The 20,826-nt window shown below is 43.2% G+C and overlaps 1 long non-coding RNA gene across 2 annotated transcripts in view; it reads right to left on the bottom strand.

The window, feature by feature from the left end:
* Positions 1-20,826, bottom strand: part of LOC124968588 (uncharacterized) — a 251,884-nt gene that overhangs the window by 76,493 nt on the left and 154,565 nt on the right. The window lies entirely within an intron of this gene.

Below are 20,826 nucleotides of genomic sequence, written 5' to 3'. Positions count from 1 at the left end.
ATCATAGGCATGTGTCGCTGTGCCTGACTTAAGTACAATTTTTAGTTATTACTAAATAACATTGATTGGTTTAAGACTTAAGCTCAGCTCTTTGCCCACCAGATAAGCCATTCTCCACCCAGTCTCTGGAATGGTGTTTTCAATGTGCAAAATGGAAGATGTCTTTGATTAAAACTTTCCAATGGTTCCTCATTGTCCTTCAGATCAGTTTTATACCATGGGTGACAAGGCTCTTTGGTACTTAGTTAACATTCAATTCCTTTAACCTTTGCTCTAGATGGAAACACCATATCTGCCCCCTTCTTCCCCATTCATATACATGCACAGAGTTCCCCCCATCCAACTCCCTGTAGTCTCTCTTTTGTTGAGTCCTGTACACCAGTTCCTTCTGTCCAAACCACGGTTCCTCCTGGCTCTCTGACTTATGTGTCTGGGCTGTGCCCTGAGGCTGCGAAGCCTGCCCCTCTAAACCGGGCCCCATGCCTTTGGTCCCTTCACAAAAATAACATGCACTACGTCAGTGCATACAGAGAAGACGAGTGCACTGTGAGAGAACTGCATCTGGTGGTCTGATTGATTTCAAAGCATCACAGAATTTTTCAACAAAAAAAGGACCATAAAAATGATCAAGAGAAGTAGTTGCCACCACTCTGGAAAGCAGTGTGGAGATTCCTCAGAAAACTTGGAATGGACCCACCATTGGACCCAGCTATCCCACTCCTTGGTTTATACCCAAAGGACTAAAAATCAGCATACTACAGAGATGCAGCCACATCAGTGTTTATAGCAGCTCAGTTCATAGTAGCTAAGCACCCGCCTTCATTCTCTTGTTTAACCCACCAAATGATTGATCGTATGAGGAAAGTACCGTGTTATTTCCATTCCGAAGATAAGAAAGGTAATTGGGAAGGTGGTGATTCAGAGGCTGGTAGCTTTCTCGCTTCCATATATCGCACAAGTGGCTTTAAGAACTGAACAAAGAAAAAATCATTTCTGGATGAGGGATGCCTGTGAGGGCTTTGGAAGCCTGTCATGGATTTCAACACAAAGAGATTCAACAAAAAGACCATCCAAACCCATATCTCTCACCATGCACGAAACTAAACTCAAAATGGATTAAGGATCTCGGAATCAGACCAGAGACCTTGCATCTTATAGAAGAAAAAGTAGGTCCAGAGCTTCAACATGTCGGCTTAGGACCAGAGTTCCTCAACAGGACTCCCATAGCACAAGAAATAAAAGCAAGAATCAATAACTGGGATAGATTCAAACTAAAAAGCTTTCTCTCAGCAAAGGAAACTATCAGCAATGCGAAGAAAGAGCCTACAGAGTGGGAGAAAATCTTTGCCAATCATACTTCAGATAGAGCACTAATCTCCAGAATCTATAAAGAATTCAAAAAACTCTACACCAAGAATGCAAGTAATCCAATCGACAAATGGGCTAAGGAAATGAATAGACACTTCACAGAAGAAGATATACAAGCAATCAACAAACATATGGAAAAATGTTCCACATCTCTAGTAATAAGAGAAATGCAAATCAAAACCACCCTAAGATTCCATCTCACCCCAATTAGAATGGCGATTATCAAGAATACAAGCAACAACAGGTGTTGGCGAGGATGTGGGGAGAAAGGTACACTCATACATTGCTGGTGGGGCTGCAAATTAGTGCAGCCACTCTGGAAAGCAGTGTGGAGATTCCTTAGAAAACTTGGAATGGAACCACATTTGACCCAGCTATCCCACTTCTTGGCCTATACCCAAAGGACTTAAAATCAGCATACTACAGAGATACAACCACATCAATGTTCATAGCTGCTCAGTTCACAATAGCCAGATTGTGGAACCAACCTAGATGTCCTTCAATTGATGAATGGATAAAGAAAATGTGGTATATATATACAATGGAATATTACTCAGCCATAAAGAATGATAAAATTATGGCATTTGCAGGCAAATGGATGAAACTGGAGAATATCATGCTAAGTGAGATAAGCCAATCTCAAAAAACCAAAGGACAAATGATATCGATAATAAGTGGATGATGACACATAATGGGGGGTGGGAGGGGTGAGTGTTAGGGTTAGAGTTAGGGTTAGGGAGGGGGGCAAGAATGGAGGAAGGAAGGACTGTATAGAGGGAAAAGAGGAGTGGGAGGGGTGGGGGAAGGGAAAAAATAACAGAATGAATCAAACATCATTACCCTATGTAAATTTATGATTACACAAATGGTATGCCTTGACTCCATGTACAGACAGAGAAACAACATGTATCCCATTTGTTTACAATAAAATAAATAAATAAATCCAAGGCACTGGGGACCACTGGGCAGAAGAATAAATGTGAAAAGAAAATTCCAGATCTAGTACTTTCAGGATGAAGTAAGAGTTGAGGCTGAGGACAGACCATAGAGAGCCTTGAATGCCATTCTAGGAAGTCTGCAACTCCCAAACTGTGTTTCCCGGAGTTGTTTCTGCAGGATGTTAGCATGAGTTAAACATGGCATTGTGTGATCACCTGGGATTGGAAAAAACTGAATTAAAAGAAACTGTGGTATGTATACACAATGGAATATTATTCAGCCATAAAGAAGAATGAAATGATGGCATTTGCAGGCAAACGGATGGAGTTGGAGACAAAATAACCATTTTCTTTTTTTTTTTTTTTTTAAGGTGTGGGGGTAGGGGTTGAACGCAGAGGTGCTTAACCACTGAGCTACCTCCTCAACCCTTTTTATGTTTTATTTAGAGACAGGGTCTTGCTGACTTGCTGAGGCTGGCTTTGAACTCGCAACCCTCCTGCCTCAGCTGTCTGAGCCACTGGGATTACAGGCGTGCACGACCATGCTCAACAAGCATAGTTTTTAAAAATCAGATAAAATAAGAATGGCAAGGTATTGGTAAGGTGGATGAGTTATATGATTTTCTTGACTTTCCCCCCCCCATATTTGCACAGTTCCGTGATAAAATAAAATCAAGTCATTGAGAAGAAATATGCTTCATCATCTTAGATTGGGTTCCCTGGCAAATTGGCTCTGAGGTAGAGATTTGCATGGGATGATGGGACGGGGCTTCTCTTGAGGTTCACACCATGCAAGGTTGTAGGAAGTAGAAAGGGTCAACTGTGATGTAGTCACCAAAAAGACATGAATTGCTTTCAGGGGAATCTTTGGAGCTAAGACTGCCCCTTAGGTCCCCTGGTATCAGGTGACCAGGTCTTTTACGTCCTCCCTGACCTCTCACCCCAATGTAAGCGCTGACCAATTGCCAGAACAGCATGGCTTAGGAAAAGAGAATATTTGGCTAAGGACAATTCTCAGAAAGGGACTCTGGTAACCAGGACATCAAGCACTCAGCCTGGCGGAGGGAGACAAGGCGAACCTCAGGGCCGAGAGGGTAAGTGAGCAACCCCCCAGGCACCAAACATCTCTGCACCATTAAACATTTACAACGCTGGCGTGCTCTCCCGTGCCCTGTGCAACTGATGATTGCTTGTGTGCTGTTTTGTTGGCTATTCTAAAAGGATGGTATATTTGCATAAAGAGAGCATGTGTTGACAAGAAATAGATCGATGGCTTGAAATTCATCTCGCAAGTGGTTTTCATTGAAAGAGCAGGAAACTAATGTCCTTTTAAAACTTTATTAAAATCATCTGGCTAACCTCAACCTAATGAAAGCACAGTACGTGGCTGCTGAACTTCCTGTAGCTTTAGATATGGAGCAGAAGGAGGCTTGAGTCAGAGCCTCCATTGGAAATCGTGGGGAAAGAGATGGTATTGGCCTAAGGAAATAGGTCTCTCGCGGAGTAGGTTCGCACAGAGCATTCCTGCTCCATTCCCCGGCAGGGTGACTTTGGGTGTCTCGGCATCTGTCCCACTGATGCACATCAGTGCCATCTTGCTGGAGCTGGTGCCTCATCTTGTCCCCTCTGAGACATTTCCCCTCTCCATTCACGAAAGGTCAACTATGAAGTCAACCTTGACAAAGAGCTGCATAATAATCCCAGCTTCAGAATCATTTCTAGTATTTATTTTTTCCAAATATAAGTATTCAGTCCCACCATCATTGTAATTAGATGCTACTTAACCTAGCTGCTTTAATGATGAATTATAAATGGAAGTTCTGGCAGCCATATTTAATAAGATCATTCGGGTGGCCAGGTCTCTTTCTAGGGCATTGTGATCATTTTTACGAACTTCTAGCCAAAAAAAAAAAAGTTCAAATTATCTGCACCCTATTATTGAGTTACTTTGGAAAAACGCCACCTTTGTTCATTAAGTTCCTGAATGTATGTAAATTTGCACACAACCCCCCCCCCCCCCATCCAATCCCACATGTAACCTTAATTGCATTTGATTTCAGAGCTTTGAAATGCAAAGGAAAACACTGTAGGGTAAAAGTCCTTTGCATCAGGGAACAAGGAGGAAGTCTTGAATGGCATTATGCTGGCCAACATACACAAACTTAGCGTTCCTTTTTCACCTATGGACATGCACATGAAGGATGAATATTTTGCCTGTGAAAAATGAATGTCTCAGAGCTCTCGGAACCGTTGTTTCTTGGGAAATGGAGTATGCACAAAGTCTTTTCCAAAATGCGACCTTTGGGTGAGTAGATTTCTTCTCTCTTGCCGGGCGCTACTGGTTAGAAAGGCCCCCTGAAGGATCGTTAAGCAAATGAGCAAATAGGCCTAAAAAAGAAGGAGCCCTCTTCACAGGAGTATGGAGATGGATGGAGCCAGTGAGTGAGACCAATTTTCGTCTTTGTGTGAAACAAATAAAATGTCTCTTCTATTTTCCCTTATTGAACTTTGAAATCCAGAAAGGTTCATTGCTCTCTTCTTGGCTAATAGATTGAGTTTTAAACAAAGAAGTCTCATTTGAAAGGAACAAATAAAAAGATCTCAGTAACAGGATGGAGCTGACTTCGAAGCTTGGTGAGTTATCAGATTTAGGTTGTGTCTAGAGCAGAGACTAAGATAACTGAACCTCCTGGGACCTTGCATCAATTTAATTTTGATAAACCAGTATGGTAAATATTATTTACATTACTACACACATCAGATCTGCTGTATTCATGTTTGAACGACCCACAGAGTCTGCTGTGAAACAGATTCTCAATCCCTGTGGGCCGACTCTGCCGGCTGTTAATTCACAAATAGGAGGATAATTAGTAATGAGAGCACTTTGCTTTTGAACCAAAAACAAAAACATGAGCAAATCACTTAGTAATCTAGAATTATAGCAAATCTTGAATCAAAGGACGTCAAAACTATATTCCCAAGGATCTACATAGGTGGTAGTATTACTTTCTAAAATTTGCTCTGCCTTTAAGATTTTATATATATATATATATACATATATATATATATATATACACACACACATATATATATGAAAATAAAAGTATATATACAAAATATATTTTAAAATATTTTTAAAATTATATATCATTATATATATATATTTATAATTAAACAAAATGTCAATATACATCATTTAGAAAAATGTCAGAGTTTCCAAAGAAAAATGATTCCAAGCATAGTCCTGTCCCTTGAATCATTTTTATTTATCTGCAATTTTGTGCATCCAGTTATTTGTTCACTTATTCCACAAACCTTTATAAGGTACTTATTATGTGTCAGTGGTTGAGGCAGGAATCAGCAGACATTTTCCAATATAGGCCAGATGACAAGAAGTTTAGTTTTTGAGGGCCTCAAGGTCTCTGACACAAGTCCTCAGCTCTGATGTTGAACTACAGGAGCAGCCCCTGATGATAAATAGCAAAAGGTTCCAGCTGTGTTCCAATAAAACTTTATTCACAAATCAAATAGTGAGAGAGATCTGATCAAACCCTAGGCTGTGAGGCTAAAGAGACAAAATAGTAAGAGTCACATTCAACATATACTACCAATGGAAAAGGCAGAGAATACATAGCCAAGAAACATACATAATTTCAGAGTGTTATGGTTTGGATGTGAGGTGTCCCCCAAAAGCTCAATGCAGAAAGGTTCAGAGGAGAAATGACTGGGTTGTGAGAGCCTTAACCCAGTCAGTGAATGAATCCCTGATGGGATTAACTGAGTGGTAACTGGAGGCAGGTGGGTGTGGCTGGAGGAGGCGGGCACTGGGGGCGTGGTTTGGGGGCGTGGCTTTGGGGTATATATTTGTATCTGGAGAGTGGAGTCTCTCTGCTTCCTGATCACCATGTGAGCTGCTTCCCTCCACCACACTCTTCCACCATGATGTTCAGCCTCACCTCCAGCCCTGAGGAATGGAGCCTGCAGTCTATGGACTGAGACCTCTGAAACTGTGAGCCCCCAAATAAACTTTTCCTCCTCTACAATTGTTCTCGTCAAATCTTTTAGTCACAGCAATGAGAAAGCTGACTAAAACAGAGAATAACAAGTACAATGAAGAAAACATATATTTCATATTAAAGTTATAATGGAACTACAGTTCAGTGAGATGCTTACTCAGTTAATATTACTTTGTGGCTTTTTTTCTAGGTAGCTGCTAAATTTCATGTTTACTGTCGTCCCTGGCCTCCTAATATCCTGCCCACTTGATCTGCCGTGTTTTATTTCATATTCTAACTCCCAACTCACTCATCTAATAATAAACTCTTTCTGAATTCTTTGTTTCTACTTTGAATAGAGAAGCCCAGAAATTCTAGGTCAGAAGAAGGTGCAAGTGAGGAAAGGTGGGTGTGGAAGATGTTTGCCCCGTGCTAAGAATCTGATTGCTTGTGAGTTTCTGGTTTTCTGCAGTTTCAGGGGGATCCTGAAATCAGACTCCAGAAGGTCTAGAAGTTCTGAATGAGGAGGGTAGACCCATGTGACCTCATGATTTCCCTTCAGGGTTTGGATACCACTGCCTGGCCACAGCCCCTTGACACTTAGTGTGGTAAGAACAGTCTCTCAGAAGCCCTGATGCTCATCTTTAAACCCAAGAAGCACTAATTGAGCACCAAGTGGTTACCAAGCAGACTGATGAATAAGACACAATCCCTTCTGTCCCGTTGGAGACAGAGGCACCTGCAGAATCGGACGGATCTGAGGCAGATGGTCCAGGGAGTGAATGCGTGGGGGGTCGACCGTTCCTCCGCTCTGCACAACATTCAGCATCGCGAGAGGACTTTCCATCTCCATCCCGGGAGGGGACATGATAGGGGCATTGTTTGCTTCTCTTTGGGGAGAGGAGTAACCTCTCAGTGCAGGGTTTGGAGATGCATGTGGAACACAGCGCTTTCTAGATTTTTTTTTCTGGACAATACCAATGGCAAACATGTATTGGAGTTTCTCTGGTTCAGACACCAACAGTCTTACTGACCCAGTCCTTGCGCCTATCCTATTAGGTGGTACCATCATCATTCCCACGTCACCCAGGAGAAGACCGAGTCACAGAAATAGAGACAAGCGTTGTTGCTTGGCCGTGGAAGGACACACCAGGACGCCTCATGCAACCCTGTGCTGGGTTCGTGTCTCAGCTCTGCTGCTCCGGGTCTCACGTGAAGAGGGAGAATGTTCTGCTCAGTTCTACCATAATGGAGTGCAGCTGGTTAGAGCCAGGGGGCAGGCCTTGCTCAGACCCTGTCTGTCCTGGATGGAGGCAAGAGAGGAACAGAGCCGTGCAGAAATACAGCACCCTCAGTGATGTGTGCCCATCACTAGATTTGGCATCTGTGGAAGGAAAACAAATCCATTTTTTGTTTGTTTGTTTTTGGTACCAGGGATTGAACCCAGGGGTGCTTAGCCACTGAGCCACCTCCCCAGCCCCATTTTATTTTTTATTTAGAGACAGAGTCTCACTGAGTTGTTTAGAGCCTCACTAAGTGACTGAGGCTGGCTTTGAACTCGAGATCCTCCTGCCTCAGCCTCCAGAGTCACTGGGATTACAGATGTGCGCCACCACACCGGGCATCCATGTTCTTACATTCTGCCATTCAGTACATTCAGTAATAAAGCTAATATTTTCATCTCACTTGATTTGGCTCCTGTATCCATTTTCTCAAATGTTAGTAGCCAGCACTGAGAAAAAAGGATGTGACTAGTTCTCATCCTAAGTCCCAAACATAGTTACGAATAAGTACAGTAGAAGCCGGGCATGGTGGTACATGCCTGTGAATCCCCGCAGCTCAGGAGGCTGAGGCAGGAGGATTGCAAGTTCAAAGCCAGCCTCAGCAACTTAGTGAGGCCCTAAGCAACTCAGTGAGACCCTGTCTCTAAATAAGATATAAAAAGGGCTGGGATGTGGCTCAGTGGTTAAGTGCTTCAATCCCCAGTACCTGCACTCCTCCAAAAATAAAAACAGTTAGTCAAAAGTACCTAACAATAATCATGACCTAGCAGACATCGTGTGAAGTATTTTGAATGTACTGTCTCTCTTATATCATTGAGGTAGGTACTACATGTTATAGACAAGGAAAGAGGGAATAAATTTGAGGTTGTCAAGTGGGCTTTTTATATATAAAAGAGCAATGACTATTTTATTGGCTACATGACATATTAATGGGCAAACCTCAGACTGGATTGCAACGGTCTTTGATGTTGACATCAAATAATTCTACCTTTCATAGTCACCCGCAAGAGTTGATAATTAATATTATCTGAGAGCACTTAAAGATCAAAATAACTCAGAGGGACTGCCGGGCAAATAGCAGAGTGAGATTAGGTCAAGGCATTCCATGTGAAACGCCCCTTTGATCTGCCCACCTATCTCCAACCTCTTCGGCATTGGGGCACCGTAAACTATCACTGTCTCTCATTGTGCCACTCAGAGAGCCCCATCTTGTCCGCCATATGCATTCTGGTCCCCAACCAATGCATATAGTGTAACCCTACTACAGGTCAGGACATTCCGACAGGATGACCCATGTCTCCCCGGCCCTTTTTTAGGATGAGGAATCAAATTCTCAACACACTTTCCAAAGCCCTGAGACATTTGACCCCCGACTGTCCTTACAGGCCCATCTCCTGCCTCTCCCACTTCTGCACCCCAACAACCAGGTTCTGCTTTAACTCTTAACTGTCCTGCACTCCTTCCTGACCGGCTGATGGTTCTCTTCCTGAAACTTCCTCTGCTATCCTGGTTGTCACGTTGAAAATGGACTTTGTCTTCAGCTTGAGCCTGAATGGTGCTGCGTCAGAATTTCTTGTCTGTCACCCCAGAAGAGTAGGTTCCCCTGTTAGAGATCCAGACGCTGTACTGCCCCAATGCTTCGTAGCACTTATCTCCATCCGTATTTTAGAGGGTTTCTGTAGTTATCTCTCTCTTCCTCCTCCTCAGCTGGGTACGGTGGCACATGCCTGGCATCCCAGCAGCTTAGGAGGCTGAGGCAGGAGGATTGCAAGTTCAAAGCCAGCCTCAGCAACTTAGCAAGACCCTAAGCAACTTAGCAAAACCTTATCTCTGAGTAAAATGCAAAAAAGGGCTGGGGATGTGGCTCAGTGGTTAAGCACCCTTGGGTTCAATCCCCTGTACATAAAAAAAAAAAACCTCTTTCTCTTCCTCCTTCTGCTCTTCTTTCTTGCCGTCCTCCTTCTTCATCTGACTTCATTTAAAATAAAGGTCCATGAGAAGAAGAACTATGTCTCGCTTATTGTTCTAGTCTCTGGGCCTAACAATGCCTAGGAGATGCTCACCCTGCAAATGTTGAGTGAGAGTCAGTGAACAGGGTTGGGCAGGATGCACACTGCCCAACTCCAGAGGCACCATCCACGTTGGCAGTGATATGAATGGTGCTGACTGCAGATGGGTGACACACAACCTTGCATTGAGTGAAAGGACGAACCAATGAATAGAGAGTGAAGGAAACGATTGGTCACTGAATTGCCTCATCAGGGCAAACCACATTTGATAAGCAGTGTTTATTAAAATTCCAAAATCCCACATGAGTGTGTGTCATGTGTGAGTGTTCAGACATGTCACACAGAGGCAATTATTTTGGCATTTGATGTGTTCCAAATTTGATCTCTCTTGCTTTCATTTGAATTCCACAAGTACTTTTGCATAATCCACAAACTTCCAGGTGCCAGTATAAAATTCTGCTTTGGAAAACTTGGAATGGAACCACCATTTGACCAAGTGATCCCACTCCTTAGCTTATACACAAGGGACTTGAAATCTGTATACTACAGTGACACAGCCACAGCAATGTTTATAGCAGCTCAATTCACAACAGCTGAACTATGGAACCAACCTAGGTGCCCTTCAAAAGATGAATGGATAAAGAAGTTGTGGTTTATATGCACAATGGAATATTACTCAGTCATAAAAAAGAATGAAATTATAGTACTTGCTGGTAAATGGATGGAACTGGAGACGATCATGCTAAATGAAATAAGCCAGTCCCAAAGAACAAAGGCCAAATGTTCTCTCTGATATGCAGGTGCTAACCCATAACAAGGGAGGGCTACGAGGGGAAGTGTCCAAGTTCACTGGATTAGACAAAGGAGAATGAAGGGAAGGGAGGAGTTGGGAATGGGAAAGACAGTGGAATGAATGGGACGTCACTTTCCCATGTTCATATATGAACACACGACCAGTGAGACTCCACACCATGTCCAACCACAAGAATGGGATCCTAATGAGAATAAGTTATACTCCATGTGAATACAGTATGTCAAAATATATGCTACTGTCCTGTATATCTAAAAAGAACAAATAAAAAAAGAAATTGAGCCATAATTCTTACTGATACCATTTATTAGTAAATGTATAAAGGGATCAGCTTTAAGATTAAAATGAGTATTCTTTTGTATGTATTTCAGTTGTATGAGTTAGACGTTCTTAGTCATAGGATAGGTGCACACCTGTCATCCCAGCAGCTCAGGAGCCTGAGGCAGGAGGATGGTGAGTTCAAAGCCAGTCTCAGCAAAAGCAAGGTGCTAAGCAACTCAGTGAGACCCTGTATCTAAATAAGATACAAAATAGGGCTGGGGTGTGGCTTAGTGGTTGAGTGCCCCTGAGTTCAATCCCTGGTGCTCCCCCACCAAAAAGTCTCACCATATCATCCCCAGGATCGCTACTATTCATTCACCTTGTAGGTTGCATTTCCTGATTCTCCCAAAATGGCTATATGCTTCCCAAGGACAAGACCCTTGCCTTGAATCTTGTACCTAACTCACACACATTCCACAGTGCCTGAGGGTCTGCAGGTCTTAATATTCAGGGAACAGCTCAGTGATATTATTAAACAAAATGACTTAATGAAACCAGACTTCAAATTCCACTTTGCTCCAAAACATTGATTTTTCAAATTATGAACAGACCATGGACTAGAGTGAGTCTGTCCTCTAAACTCAACCCATGATGCGGTAGATGCCATGTGACACCACCCGGAAGCCCCTGCACGGATGTAGGACTCCGCCTCCCACCCCCCCAGCTGCTGGGAATACTGCCAGAAGCCGACCATGGCTGCCAACCTTTTAGAAAGAAAGACTCTGCTGAAGAGTGGTCTCACCTGTCCAGGGACAGTTCCTGTCACTAACTGGTCAACACCAGTGTCTAAAGCTCCAGACCCCTCTCTCCAACTCAGGATGATGCCACGGGGTCAGATCAGCTCCAGAACTTTCCGGTGAGGTCAGCGGAACCCTCTTTGGAGTCTGCAGCCTCGCCCAGCTTCTCCCTCTGCATCCAGCTCACAGCCTGGGCCCCTGCACACTGCCTAATAGCCCCCTGTATGTTAATATTTGTCCGCAAGCCTGCTTCCTTTGGAGCATAACCTACTACCCATGCTTTGTGCTTTGACAGGATTTAACACAAAGGAATTGATTCAAGGAATTTGTTTCCCATTAGAACAATCTAAAAGCTACTGGATTTTTTTTTTTTTTTTTTTTTTGGTGCCAAGGATTGAACCCAGGGATGCTTAACCACTGAGCCATATCCCCAGCCCTTTTTATATTTTATTTAGAGACTGAGTTGTTAGGGCCTCGCTGAGTTGCTGAGGCTGACTTTGAACTCATGATCCTCCGGCCTCAGCCTCCCGAGCTGCTGAGATAACAGGCATTTGCCACCAGACCCAGCTAGGATCATTAATTTTTTTAACTTTTTATTGGTGCATTATAATTATACATAATAGAGCAGTATCAACTGCCACAGACTCGTGCATGGACACAAGATAATGTGTCGCTGTCATTCCCCAACACCTCCCCTTTACTACTTCTCATCCCAATCCCTAATAGCCTTCCTCTTCTCCACTGGCCTCCCTTCATTATCACGAGATCTCCGCTTCTCTAAGCCCCGCCCCTCGCCCCACACTGTACATAGGAGAAAAAACCTACAACCCCTGACTTTCTGAGTCTGGCTTCTTTGGCTTCACATAAAGAACTCAAATTCCATCCATTTCCTGCAAATGACATAACTTCTTTCTTCTTTAAGCATCATTATATTTAATAACCCTTGATAATAATTGATGATGCTCTTGAACAAGAGTCAGCAGACTGCAGGCCAGGGGAGAACACAGGCCACCTTGGGCGAACCCCAGTACGTCTCTTCATTTACAGAAGCTCTCCAGCTGCCTGCATGTCCCCACGGCAGGGACCAGCGGTGGTGACAGTGGCCCAGAGAGCCGAAGGCACTTACAGGTGGCCCTTCACAAAAAAACATTTGCTGATCCCTACTCTGTAGTAACATTTAGTGATCCCAAAAGAGTATTCAATGAAGTAAAAATTCACATTGAAAGAAGATCACATTTTACCTGTATGTGCAAAAAAGCAAATCTTATCCCTGGGCTTTGAGTGTACAGATGGATTTTCAGCTTTTTTGCTTTTATGTATTTTCCACCAGAAATGGACACAGCTTTTGTGATATGAAAACAAACAAATGTCATGTGTATGGAACAGGAATGTCACTCTTTTGATTTTTGCCAGATTCATTGAATTTTGTCTTCCCTGAGGTTCCGTCATTAAGCAGCTGTGCGCATCCACAGCAGCACCAAATGGGTGCACAGAGAAAGATTTGTCTCCTAACCCCTTCCCACGTCTATGGAAAACATGGAAACAGTGCAGTGGAGAGAGGCTTATCTGGCTGCTGGGTTAAGCTTCCGCTGGGCCATTTGCAGTGGTTTTGGTTTGGTTTTTTTTAATGGTGTTGGGGTTTGAACCCAGGGTCTTGTGCTTGCAAGGCAAGCACTCTACCAACTGAGCCATAACCCCAGCCCTGGTTTGTTTTTTTTAAATCACAACAGCAGGAACTCCCGTTTGCCTTATGACATCTACTCTATTTGGTTCAGCCTCTGGTCTGCAATGCTTTTTAAATTCCCCGGTCCATTTAGAAAAACAGTCGACTTCTAGATGATCGAAATCACAGAGTGGTCATTCTAATAATCTAGCTAACGGTTTTGGAGCAATCGATGAACAGCAAGGTCCCTCAACAGTCTTGTGAGAGAGATTCCCTCACCCCAGTTTCCATCTGAAGAAACATTTCCCCAGAAAGTGGTGACTCACACCTGTCTTCACAGCAGCTCGGGAGGCTGAGGCAGGAAGATCGCGAGTTCAAAGCTAGCCTCAGCAACTTAGCGAGGCCCTAAACAACTTAGTGAGATCCTGTCTTTAAATAAAATATAAAAAGAGCTGGGGATGTGGCTCAGTGGTTAAGCCCCCTGGGTTCAATCCTGGACCACACATATAAAAAAGGAACGTTCCATGCAAATTGTGAGTAGGTGGCCAAAGGACCACCACCTAAGACGGAAGTCAAGTCACCTCTCCGACTCCAGAGTTCTGAGTCCTCACTCACCAAGCTGCACCTCCTCCAGACCATTTGCATGTTCCAAACAGGAATATGTCCCCAGCGCCCGTCCCAAAGGGAGCACATAGTTGGCACTCTAGAAATATTTGTGGAATGATCAAAAAGACTATGCTCTTTAACCCATTAAATCAGGAGGGGTACAGGGTAGGGCAGTAGCAGCATTGGAAGTACTGAGAGGGTGTGATTGCCACATGTCAAGCCATCCTGGGAGGACACTTTCAGAGTTGAAATAAAATACCACCAGACTAGGTCTATGTGATACCAAAGCACTTCTTATTTTAAACAACAATTTCAAAAAACTTTTGGGCATAAACATGTTCTAAGTTCAAACTGACTTCTTTAGTCCAATAAAAATTAAGTTTTGAGCTGGGCGAGGTGGCGCACGCCTGTCATCCCAGTGGCTCGGGAGGCTGAGGCAGGAGGATCACAAGTTCAAAGCCAGCCTCAGCAACTGTGAGGCCCTAAGCAACTCGGTGAGACCCTGTCTCTAAATAAAATATAAAAAAGGGCTGGGGATGTGGCTCAGTGGATAAGCACCCTGGGTTCTATCCCCAGTACCCTCCCCCCCCCCAAATTAGTTTTATATGTAAGTCATATTTGCTGATTTGCTGACATTATTAATACCACATGGAAAAACATCAGGATATGACTTATATTCCCACTGTCTTCCATTCTCTTGGAAATTCTGGAGTAACAAGTCTTTGCCCACTGAAAACCTGGATTTTTGTTTAAACACTATTGTAAATAGTTTATTTATTTGTAAATAGTAGGTACAATTTATGATTTAGCATGACAAATAGTAAAAACTATTTGAATTAAAGCAAATACTACTGTATTTCTGACTTAGCAATCATGGAACTGTATAGATGATGGAAAATGTGTATATGAATAATCAATCCTCTTCTAGTACTAAATGGAAACAGAATAGGTCTTTGACATTTTCAAATTAATATTAGTCACATTAAGTGACAAGTCAATTATTGCCAAATTGTTCTATCTTGTAGATATGATTGAAATTCATTTTGTATCCTTCCATTCTTCCCTAATACAAAGAGAAAATAAACCTTGGCTCTATAATTGAAATCTAGATGTTGCAATCTCATCTCACCTGTTAGAATAGCTATTACCAAAAAAGACAAATATAATAATAAGTGCTGTTGAGGATGTAGAGAACAGTCTTCGCGCATTGGTAGTGCATGAGCACAGCCACTATGGAAAACAGCATAGAGATTCCTCAAAACAAAGCAAAACAAAACAGACAAACAAAAAATCCCACTAAAACTACCATATGGTCAGAATCCTGGGTACATATCAAAAGGAAATGAAACCATTATATCAAAGAGATACCTACCCATCCATGTTACTACATCTCTAAAAATAGCCAAGATACAGAATCAACTAAGCTATCTATGGACAGATGAATAAATGAAGAAAATGTGGTAATATTCACAGTGGAATATTATATAGCCATAGAAAAGAATAAAACCCTGTCATTTGCGGCAGCAGGGATAAAACTAGAGGACTCTGTGTTAAGTAAAATAAGTCAGGCACAGGAATACAAATACCTGCATATTCTCAAGCATGGGTGGAAACCAAACGTTGATGTCATCGAAGAAAAGACTAGAATCAAGGTTACTGACAGAGGGAAAGAGGCAGAGGGAATATAGGTAACTGCTACCAATACATAGTTAAATAGGAGGAATGAGTTCTTGTGTTCTTTAGATAATTATGGTCTACAACCATTTATGGCATATTGCAAAATAACTAGAAGAGTCTGAAGTTTCCTGAAGTTTCCCAGCACATACAAATGATGAATGTCTGAGGACGTGGAAATGCTAATTACCCTGATTTGATCGTTAGGTACTGTAGGCATGTATCCAATTATTGGGCTGTACTCTGTAAACAGTTATAATATTAAAAATAAAAACTTTTTTTTATTTTTGGTACTGGGAATTGAACCCAGGGTGCTTAACCACTGAGCCACGTCCCCAGCCCTTTTTATATTTTATGTAGAGACAGGATCTCTCTGAGCTGCTCAGGGCCTCGCTAAGTTACTGAGGCTGGCTTTGAACTTGCGATCCTCCTGCCTCAGCCTCCTAAGCTGCTGTGAACAGATTTTGTTTCTCCCTCATTTTACCCAGGTAGGAAATGCCAGGTGCCCTAAATCTAAGGTGCTTTGGGATATGTATCCAAAGTTAAAGTTAATAAAAAATAACAAACTGCTCTGCTTTCATTACCAGAAAGCTGAGCTAGAACTGGATCCATGTGCGCAGAGCTGAACTTGTTAGCAGGGGAGGGGAGGGTTCAGAGTCCTCACCATTTCCCTTGGAATTAATTTCACGAAGAAATAGAATCAGAATTGCAAAGTCATCAAAGACGTTGGTTTTCCTTTATGACCCCTGGCGCCAGAACAAAGGGTCTATTTTGGTGGAGTTTTTTCTTTTTTTGGATTTGCAGAATAAAGGGAATAAAAATGTTTAGGTAATGTTTGGATGGATTGGAGACTGTACTTCCATTAGTGATAGGTCAATTAATATCTGAACAGTTCAAAGCAGCAATTATTTTAATTTATAAATCACTTGAGAGGTAGGAAACTGCTATCCATTAATGTGGTTTTCACAAATAAGCGTGCGCTGGGTGATGTGTGTTTGTGCGTGCGGCTCTCTCCCCGTGTCATTCTATCCGGCCCGAGTTCACAGACCAGATCACATACCTCTGTGATTATGTATTTGTCTGCAGGGCCCTGCTGAACACATAAAGTATCGAATCTGCAATCTGACCCTTGGCTGAGACCGAGTTTCCACTCTGCTGAAAGGTACCACCATGCACAATACCGCTTCCAGAAAGGACCTTCTTACGTTACACTCTAAACGGCAGGGTCTGTGAGCTCAGACTCCCCCAGGGGGTTACAATGCCTCTTGGTAATCACGCACTAAGGGGAGAAGGGCCCAAGGGGTTTCTGGGCATGGTGGGCTTCTCAGATAATGTGACAGCTGATGAAAAGTCTCCAAGTTTCCTTCAAAGCCATATAAAGCATCATTTCAAGTCACTGTATTTTATTTTTTTAAATTTGTGAGTGACACCTAAGTACCAAGCATAGTGCTTGGCAGGAGGGGTCAAAAAGCGTACAAGATAAATGCAGGCTACTGGGGTTGGCAATTCAGGCAGTTGGGAATTGCAGTAGACTCTGCCCATGATTGTCTTTTAAAATTATGTACTTTTAAAGTAAAGAGGTCTCTTGGGCTCACAATTCTGATGGCTGGAAGGTCTGAACAGCATGCAGCCAGCATTCTGGTGAGGGCCCCCCTGGCTGCATCACAACATGGTGGAAAAGTGGAAAGAGAACAGGCCGCGCGCAGGAGGGATAGCATGACAAGACAGGAAGTAAGAGATGGGCAGGGACCAGATTCACGTTTTCTTTTTTTTGTGACAACCTACTCTTTTTTTAATAACCCACTGGATCAGTCAACCTTAAGTTGCTTAAGTTCCAAAAATATCTTACACAAACAAATGAGAGGAGTTGATTTTGACTCATGGTTTCATTGATCATGGTCAACCAACTCCACTGCTCTGGGTCCAAGTGAGGCAGAACATCATGGCGGAAGGGTGTGGTGGAGGGAAGATGCTTAACTCATAGTAGCCAGGAAGCTGAGAGCAGAGAGTGACAGACAGAGACAAGGGATAGGGAGTTGTGGGGATGGGAGAGAAAAGGAGGGAGAAAATCCAGGGACAAGATATAATCCCCAAGGACACCCCCAAGTGACCTACTTCCTCCATGTACCTACAGTTATCACCCAATGGACTAATAAAATTATTAATCCATCGAATTAATTAACCCACTGATAAGATTACAGCTTTCATAACCTAATCAATGCCTGGAAGCCCCACAGTTGAACCTTGCTGTATTAGGGATTATGCTTTTAAAACATGAGCTTTGGTGGCAACATTAAAGATCCAAACCATAGGGCTGGGGAGATAGCTCAGTTGGTAGAGTGCTTGCCTTGCAAGCACAAGGCCCTGGGTTTGATTCCCAGCACCGCAAACAAAACAAAACAAAACAAAAACAACAAAAACAAAAAAACAGATCCAAACCATAGCACCCACTTTCCTGGGAACTAATTCATTCCTACCTGACCCAACCCATTCCTGTCGACCACCATTTATCCATTAATGGGAGTGGGGCGCCATGATGTAACCACCTTCCACTAGGCCTCTTGGAGGTTCCCCACTTCAAGGCATGCCATTCTGGAGCCCATCTTTTAGCACATGACTCTTTGGGGGACAAACCCTATGTGAACCACAGCACAGAGTCATCAACTAAAGAAGGATGGGGATGGGCTGGTGTCAGGTAGGAAATTTAAGAGAAGATCTGAAAGAGGCATTTTGGACATTGGGAAATTGTACACTAGGGTTCAAAATGTCATTCATTTCATTGCAGAAAGGTTATCTGTCAAACACAATGGTCGTAGTTTTGGAAAAGAGATGCAACCATATTCTTTCTAATGGCAATTAAGATACTGCCTAGATAGCTCCAAGTCTATGATTAAAATATGATCAACACAGAAAAAAGTGGCTGTACTTCTCCTCTACTAGAGTTGACGGATGCAATCCATGTTGCTAGTGATCCATTTGTTTTGCTACAGGTTAAAAAGAGGGTTTCCTATGTTCGTATAGGAATATGTGACCAGTGAAATTCCACATCATGTGCAACCACAAGAATGGGATCCTAATTAGAATAAGTGATACTCCATGTATATATAATGTCAAAATATACTCTACTCTCATGTATATCTAAATAGAACAAATTTTTAAAAAGAAAAAAAAGAGTAATATTAGAGTTTGTGTGTGTGTGAGTGAGAGAGAGAGATGCAACTTGAAGTATATTACAACCTAGGAAGCTATGCCAATATCATAAGACTTAACCTATAGTTCAATCATCTATATTGGATCAAAGGATGAATGGAAGACTTGCCAAAGATTACACAGTGCCTGAGAGACAGGATGGTATGGAATCTCATTCTTATAGTATGGGTAAAATGTAAGATAATAGAGAAGCCCAGTTTGGATAAGGTGTGATGAGTGGGGAAGGTTCCAGAAGGTAGTGATCAGCTGTTTTAGTTCAGCTTTTTCACCGCTGTGATGAAAAGATCTGACCGTAACAATCGTAGAGGAAGAAAAGTTTATTTGGGGGCTCACGGTTTCAGAGGTCTCAGTCCATAGACACCTGGCTCCATTCCTCGGGGCTTGAGGTGAGGCTGAACATCATGGTGGAAGAGTGTGGTGGAGGGAAGCAGCTCACATGGTGATCAGGAAGCAGAGAGAGACTCCACTCTCCAGACACAAATATATACCCCAAAGCCACGCCCCAAAGACACACCCCCAAAGCCACGCCCCAAAGCCACGCCCCCAGGGCCCACCTCCTCCAGCCACACCCACCTGCCTCCAGTCACCACTCAGTTAATCCCATCAGGGATTCATTCACTGACTGGGTTAAGGCTCTCACAACCCAGTCATTTCTCCTCTGAACCTTCTTGCATTGTCTCACACGTGAGCTTTTGGGGGACACCTCACCTCCAAACCATAACACCCATCTCAAAGCACAAAAATGAATAGGTGTTAGTTTGGTGAACTGAAGGGTGGCATGTGGGCGTGGAGGTGCAAGCAGAGGGACCAGCAGTGTGCCTAAGCCTAGAGGTAAGGGAAGACACAGTGACTGGCTGGAGCTTGGGGAAAGGGCGGGAAGGCTGAGCAAGGAGCCAGGTTCCACACAGGCAGAATAGGAAAGCATTTTCCAAGTCAAGGGAAAGAGTCAGACTCTACCTGGAGGGCACTGGCAGGAGATGGAAATGCTTTGAGCTGAGAGATCAGGAAGCCCTGGGGGTGAGCCGGGTCAAGGCAGGAATAGTAGCCCAGACTGATATCAGTACCAGAATGGGAAAGGAGGAGCCTATGGATGATGCTTAATGGAAATCAGAGAAGTCATCTGAGACTTAAAATAACCTAGCACACAAAAAAAATATTTACTGATAACCCTGATATTCCTTCCCCTCTCAACTCAGAGAAATTCCATTGCCAAAAGAGGCAGTGTTATAACCCATGTTACATCCTCAATTTTACTAATTAAAAATCTCAAGCATTTATTGAGCACCTACTACACGTCCGGCTCTGTTCTAGACATGGAGAAAACTAAGTCTGATGAGAGTCCATTTCTATTTTCAGAGAGCTCTCATCTTAGCAATGGAGAGTCACAGGACACCCAAGCACCCATGTTCAGACGGCAATCAGTGCTGTAATGAGGAGATATTACAAGGTCCCGGAAAAGTTCATACCCATCGAAAAAGGAAGGGACACTCTGAAGAGGTGACATTTCAACTGACACAGAACAAGAGGAACCAGACCCCAGATAATCAGAGGGCAGGGCATTTCCAGGCACATCAAAGGCTTAAGGTGGGGCTGATCATCTTGGGGACCTTGGAAGGCATGTGGATACGATTCTGAAGGTGGTCCAGTCTTGGAGTCAGGCCTTTAATGATTAGATACCATCCATCCCATTCTGCTGAAGGGAACTAATAGTTCTTGGATCTGTGACAGGTCTGGGTGCCTGAGGGTGGAAATGTTTTATTATGAGGTTTCTACTTTCCATCTGAAGCTGATAAACCTTTTGGTGTCATGCACTTAATGGGGAGAACCATCCAGAAAGTCCACATAATAGGCCTTTATGAAAGCAGTGATTTTTTTTTTATGCCCCAAATCCAGGCTGCTAGGTACAGAGCAAGAGTCCAGGTGACTTCTCAAAAGAAGACAGAAATGATGCTCCATAGGACGCCCCGCCCTCTGCCTGCAGAGAACGTACCCTCCCTGAGTAGGGCATTTGATAGACTCTGACCAACTGCCTCATCCATGATTAATGTGATCATTGGATCACAGGAGAAGTGTCTGGTCACTGGAGTAATGGGGGACGGATTCTCCACTGGGAGGTGTACCTTCCAAGGACCTCTTTGATATGGCCAACTCTCCTGGGAAGGGTGACAAGAACTCACGGCCAGGCAGACTGGGTGAGAGTCTGGGTCCCAT

This window comes from Sciurus carolinensis, chromosome 17, assembly GCF_902686445.1.
Source record: "Sciurus carolinensis chromosome 17, mSciCar1.2, whole genome shotgun sequence".
Taxonomy (NCBI): domain Eukaryota; kingdom Metazoa; phylum Chordata; class Mammalia; order Rodentia; family Sciuridae; genus Sciurus; species Sciurus carolinensis.
Note: the sequence above shows the minus strand (reverse complement) of the source record. Positions and strands in the feature narration are given on the sequence as shown.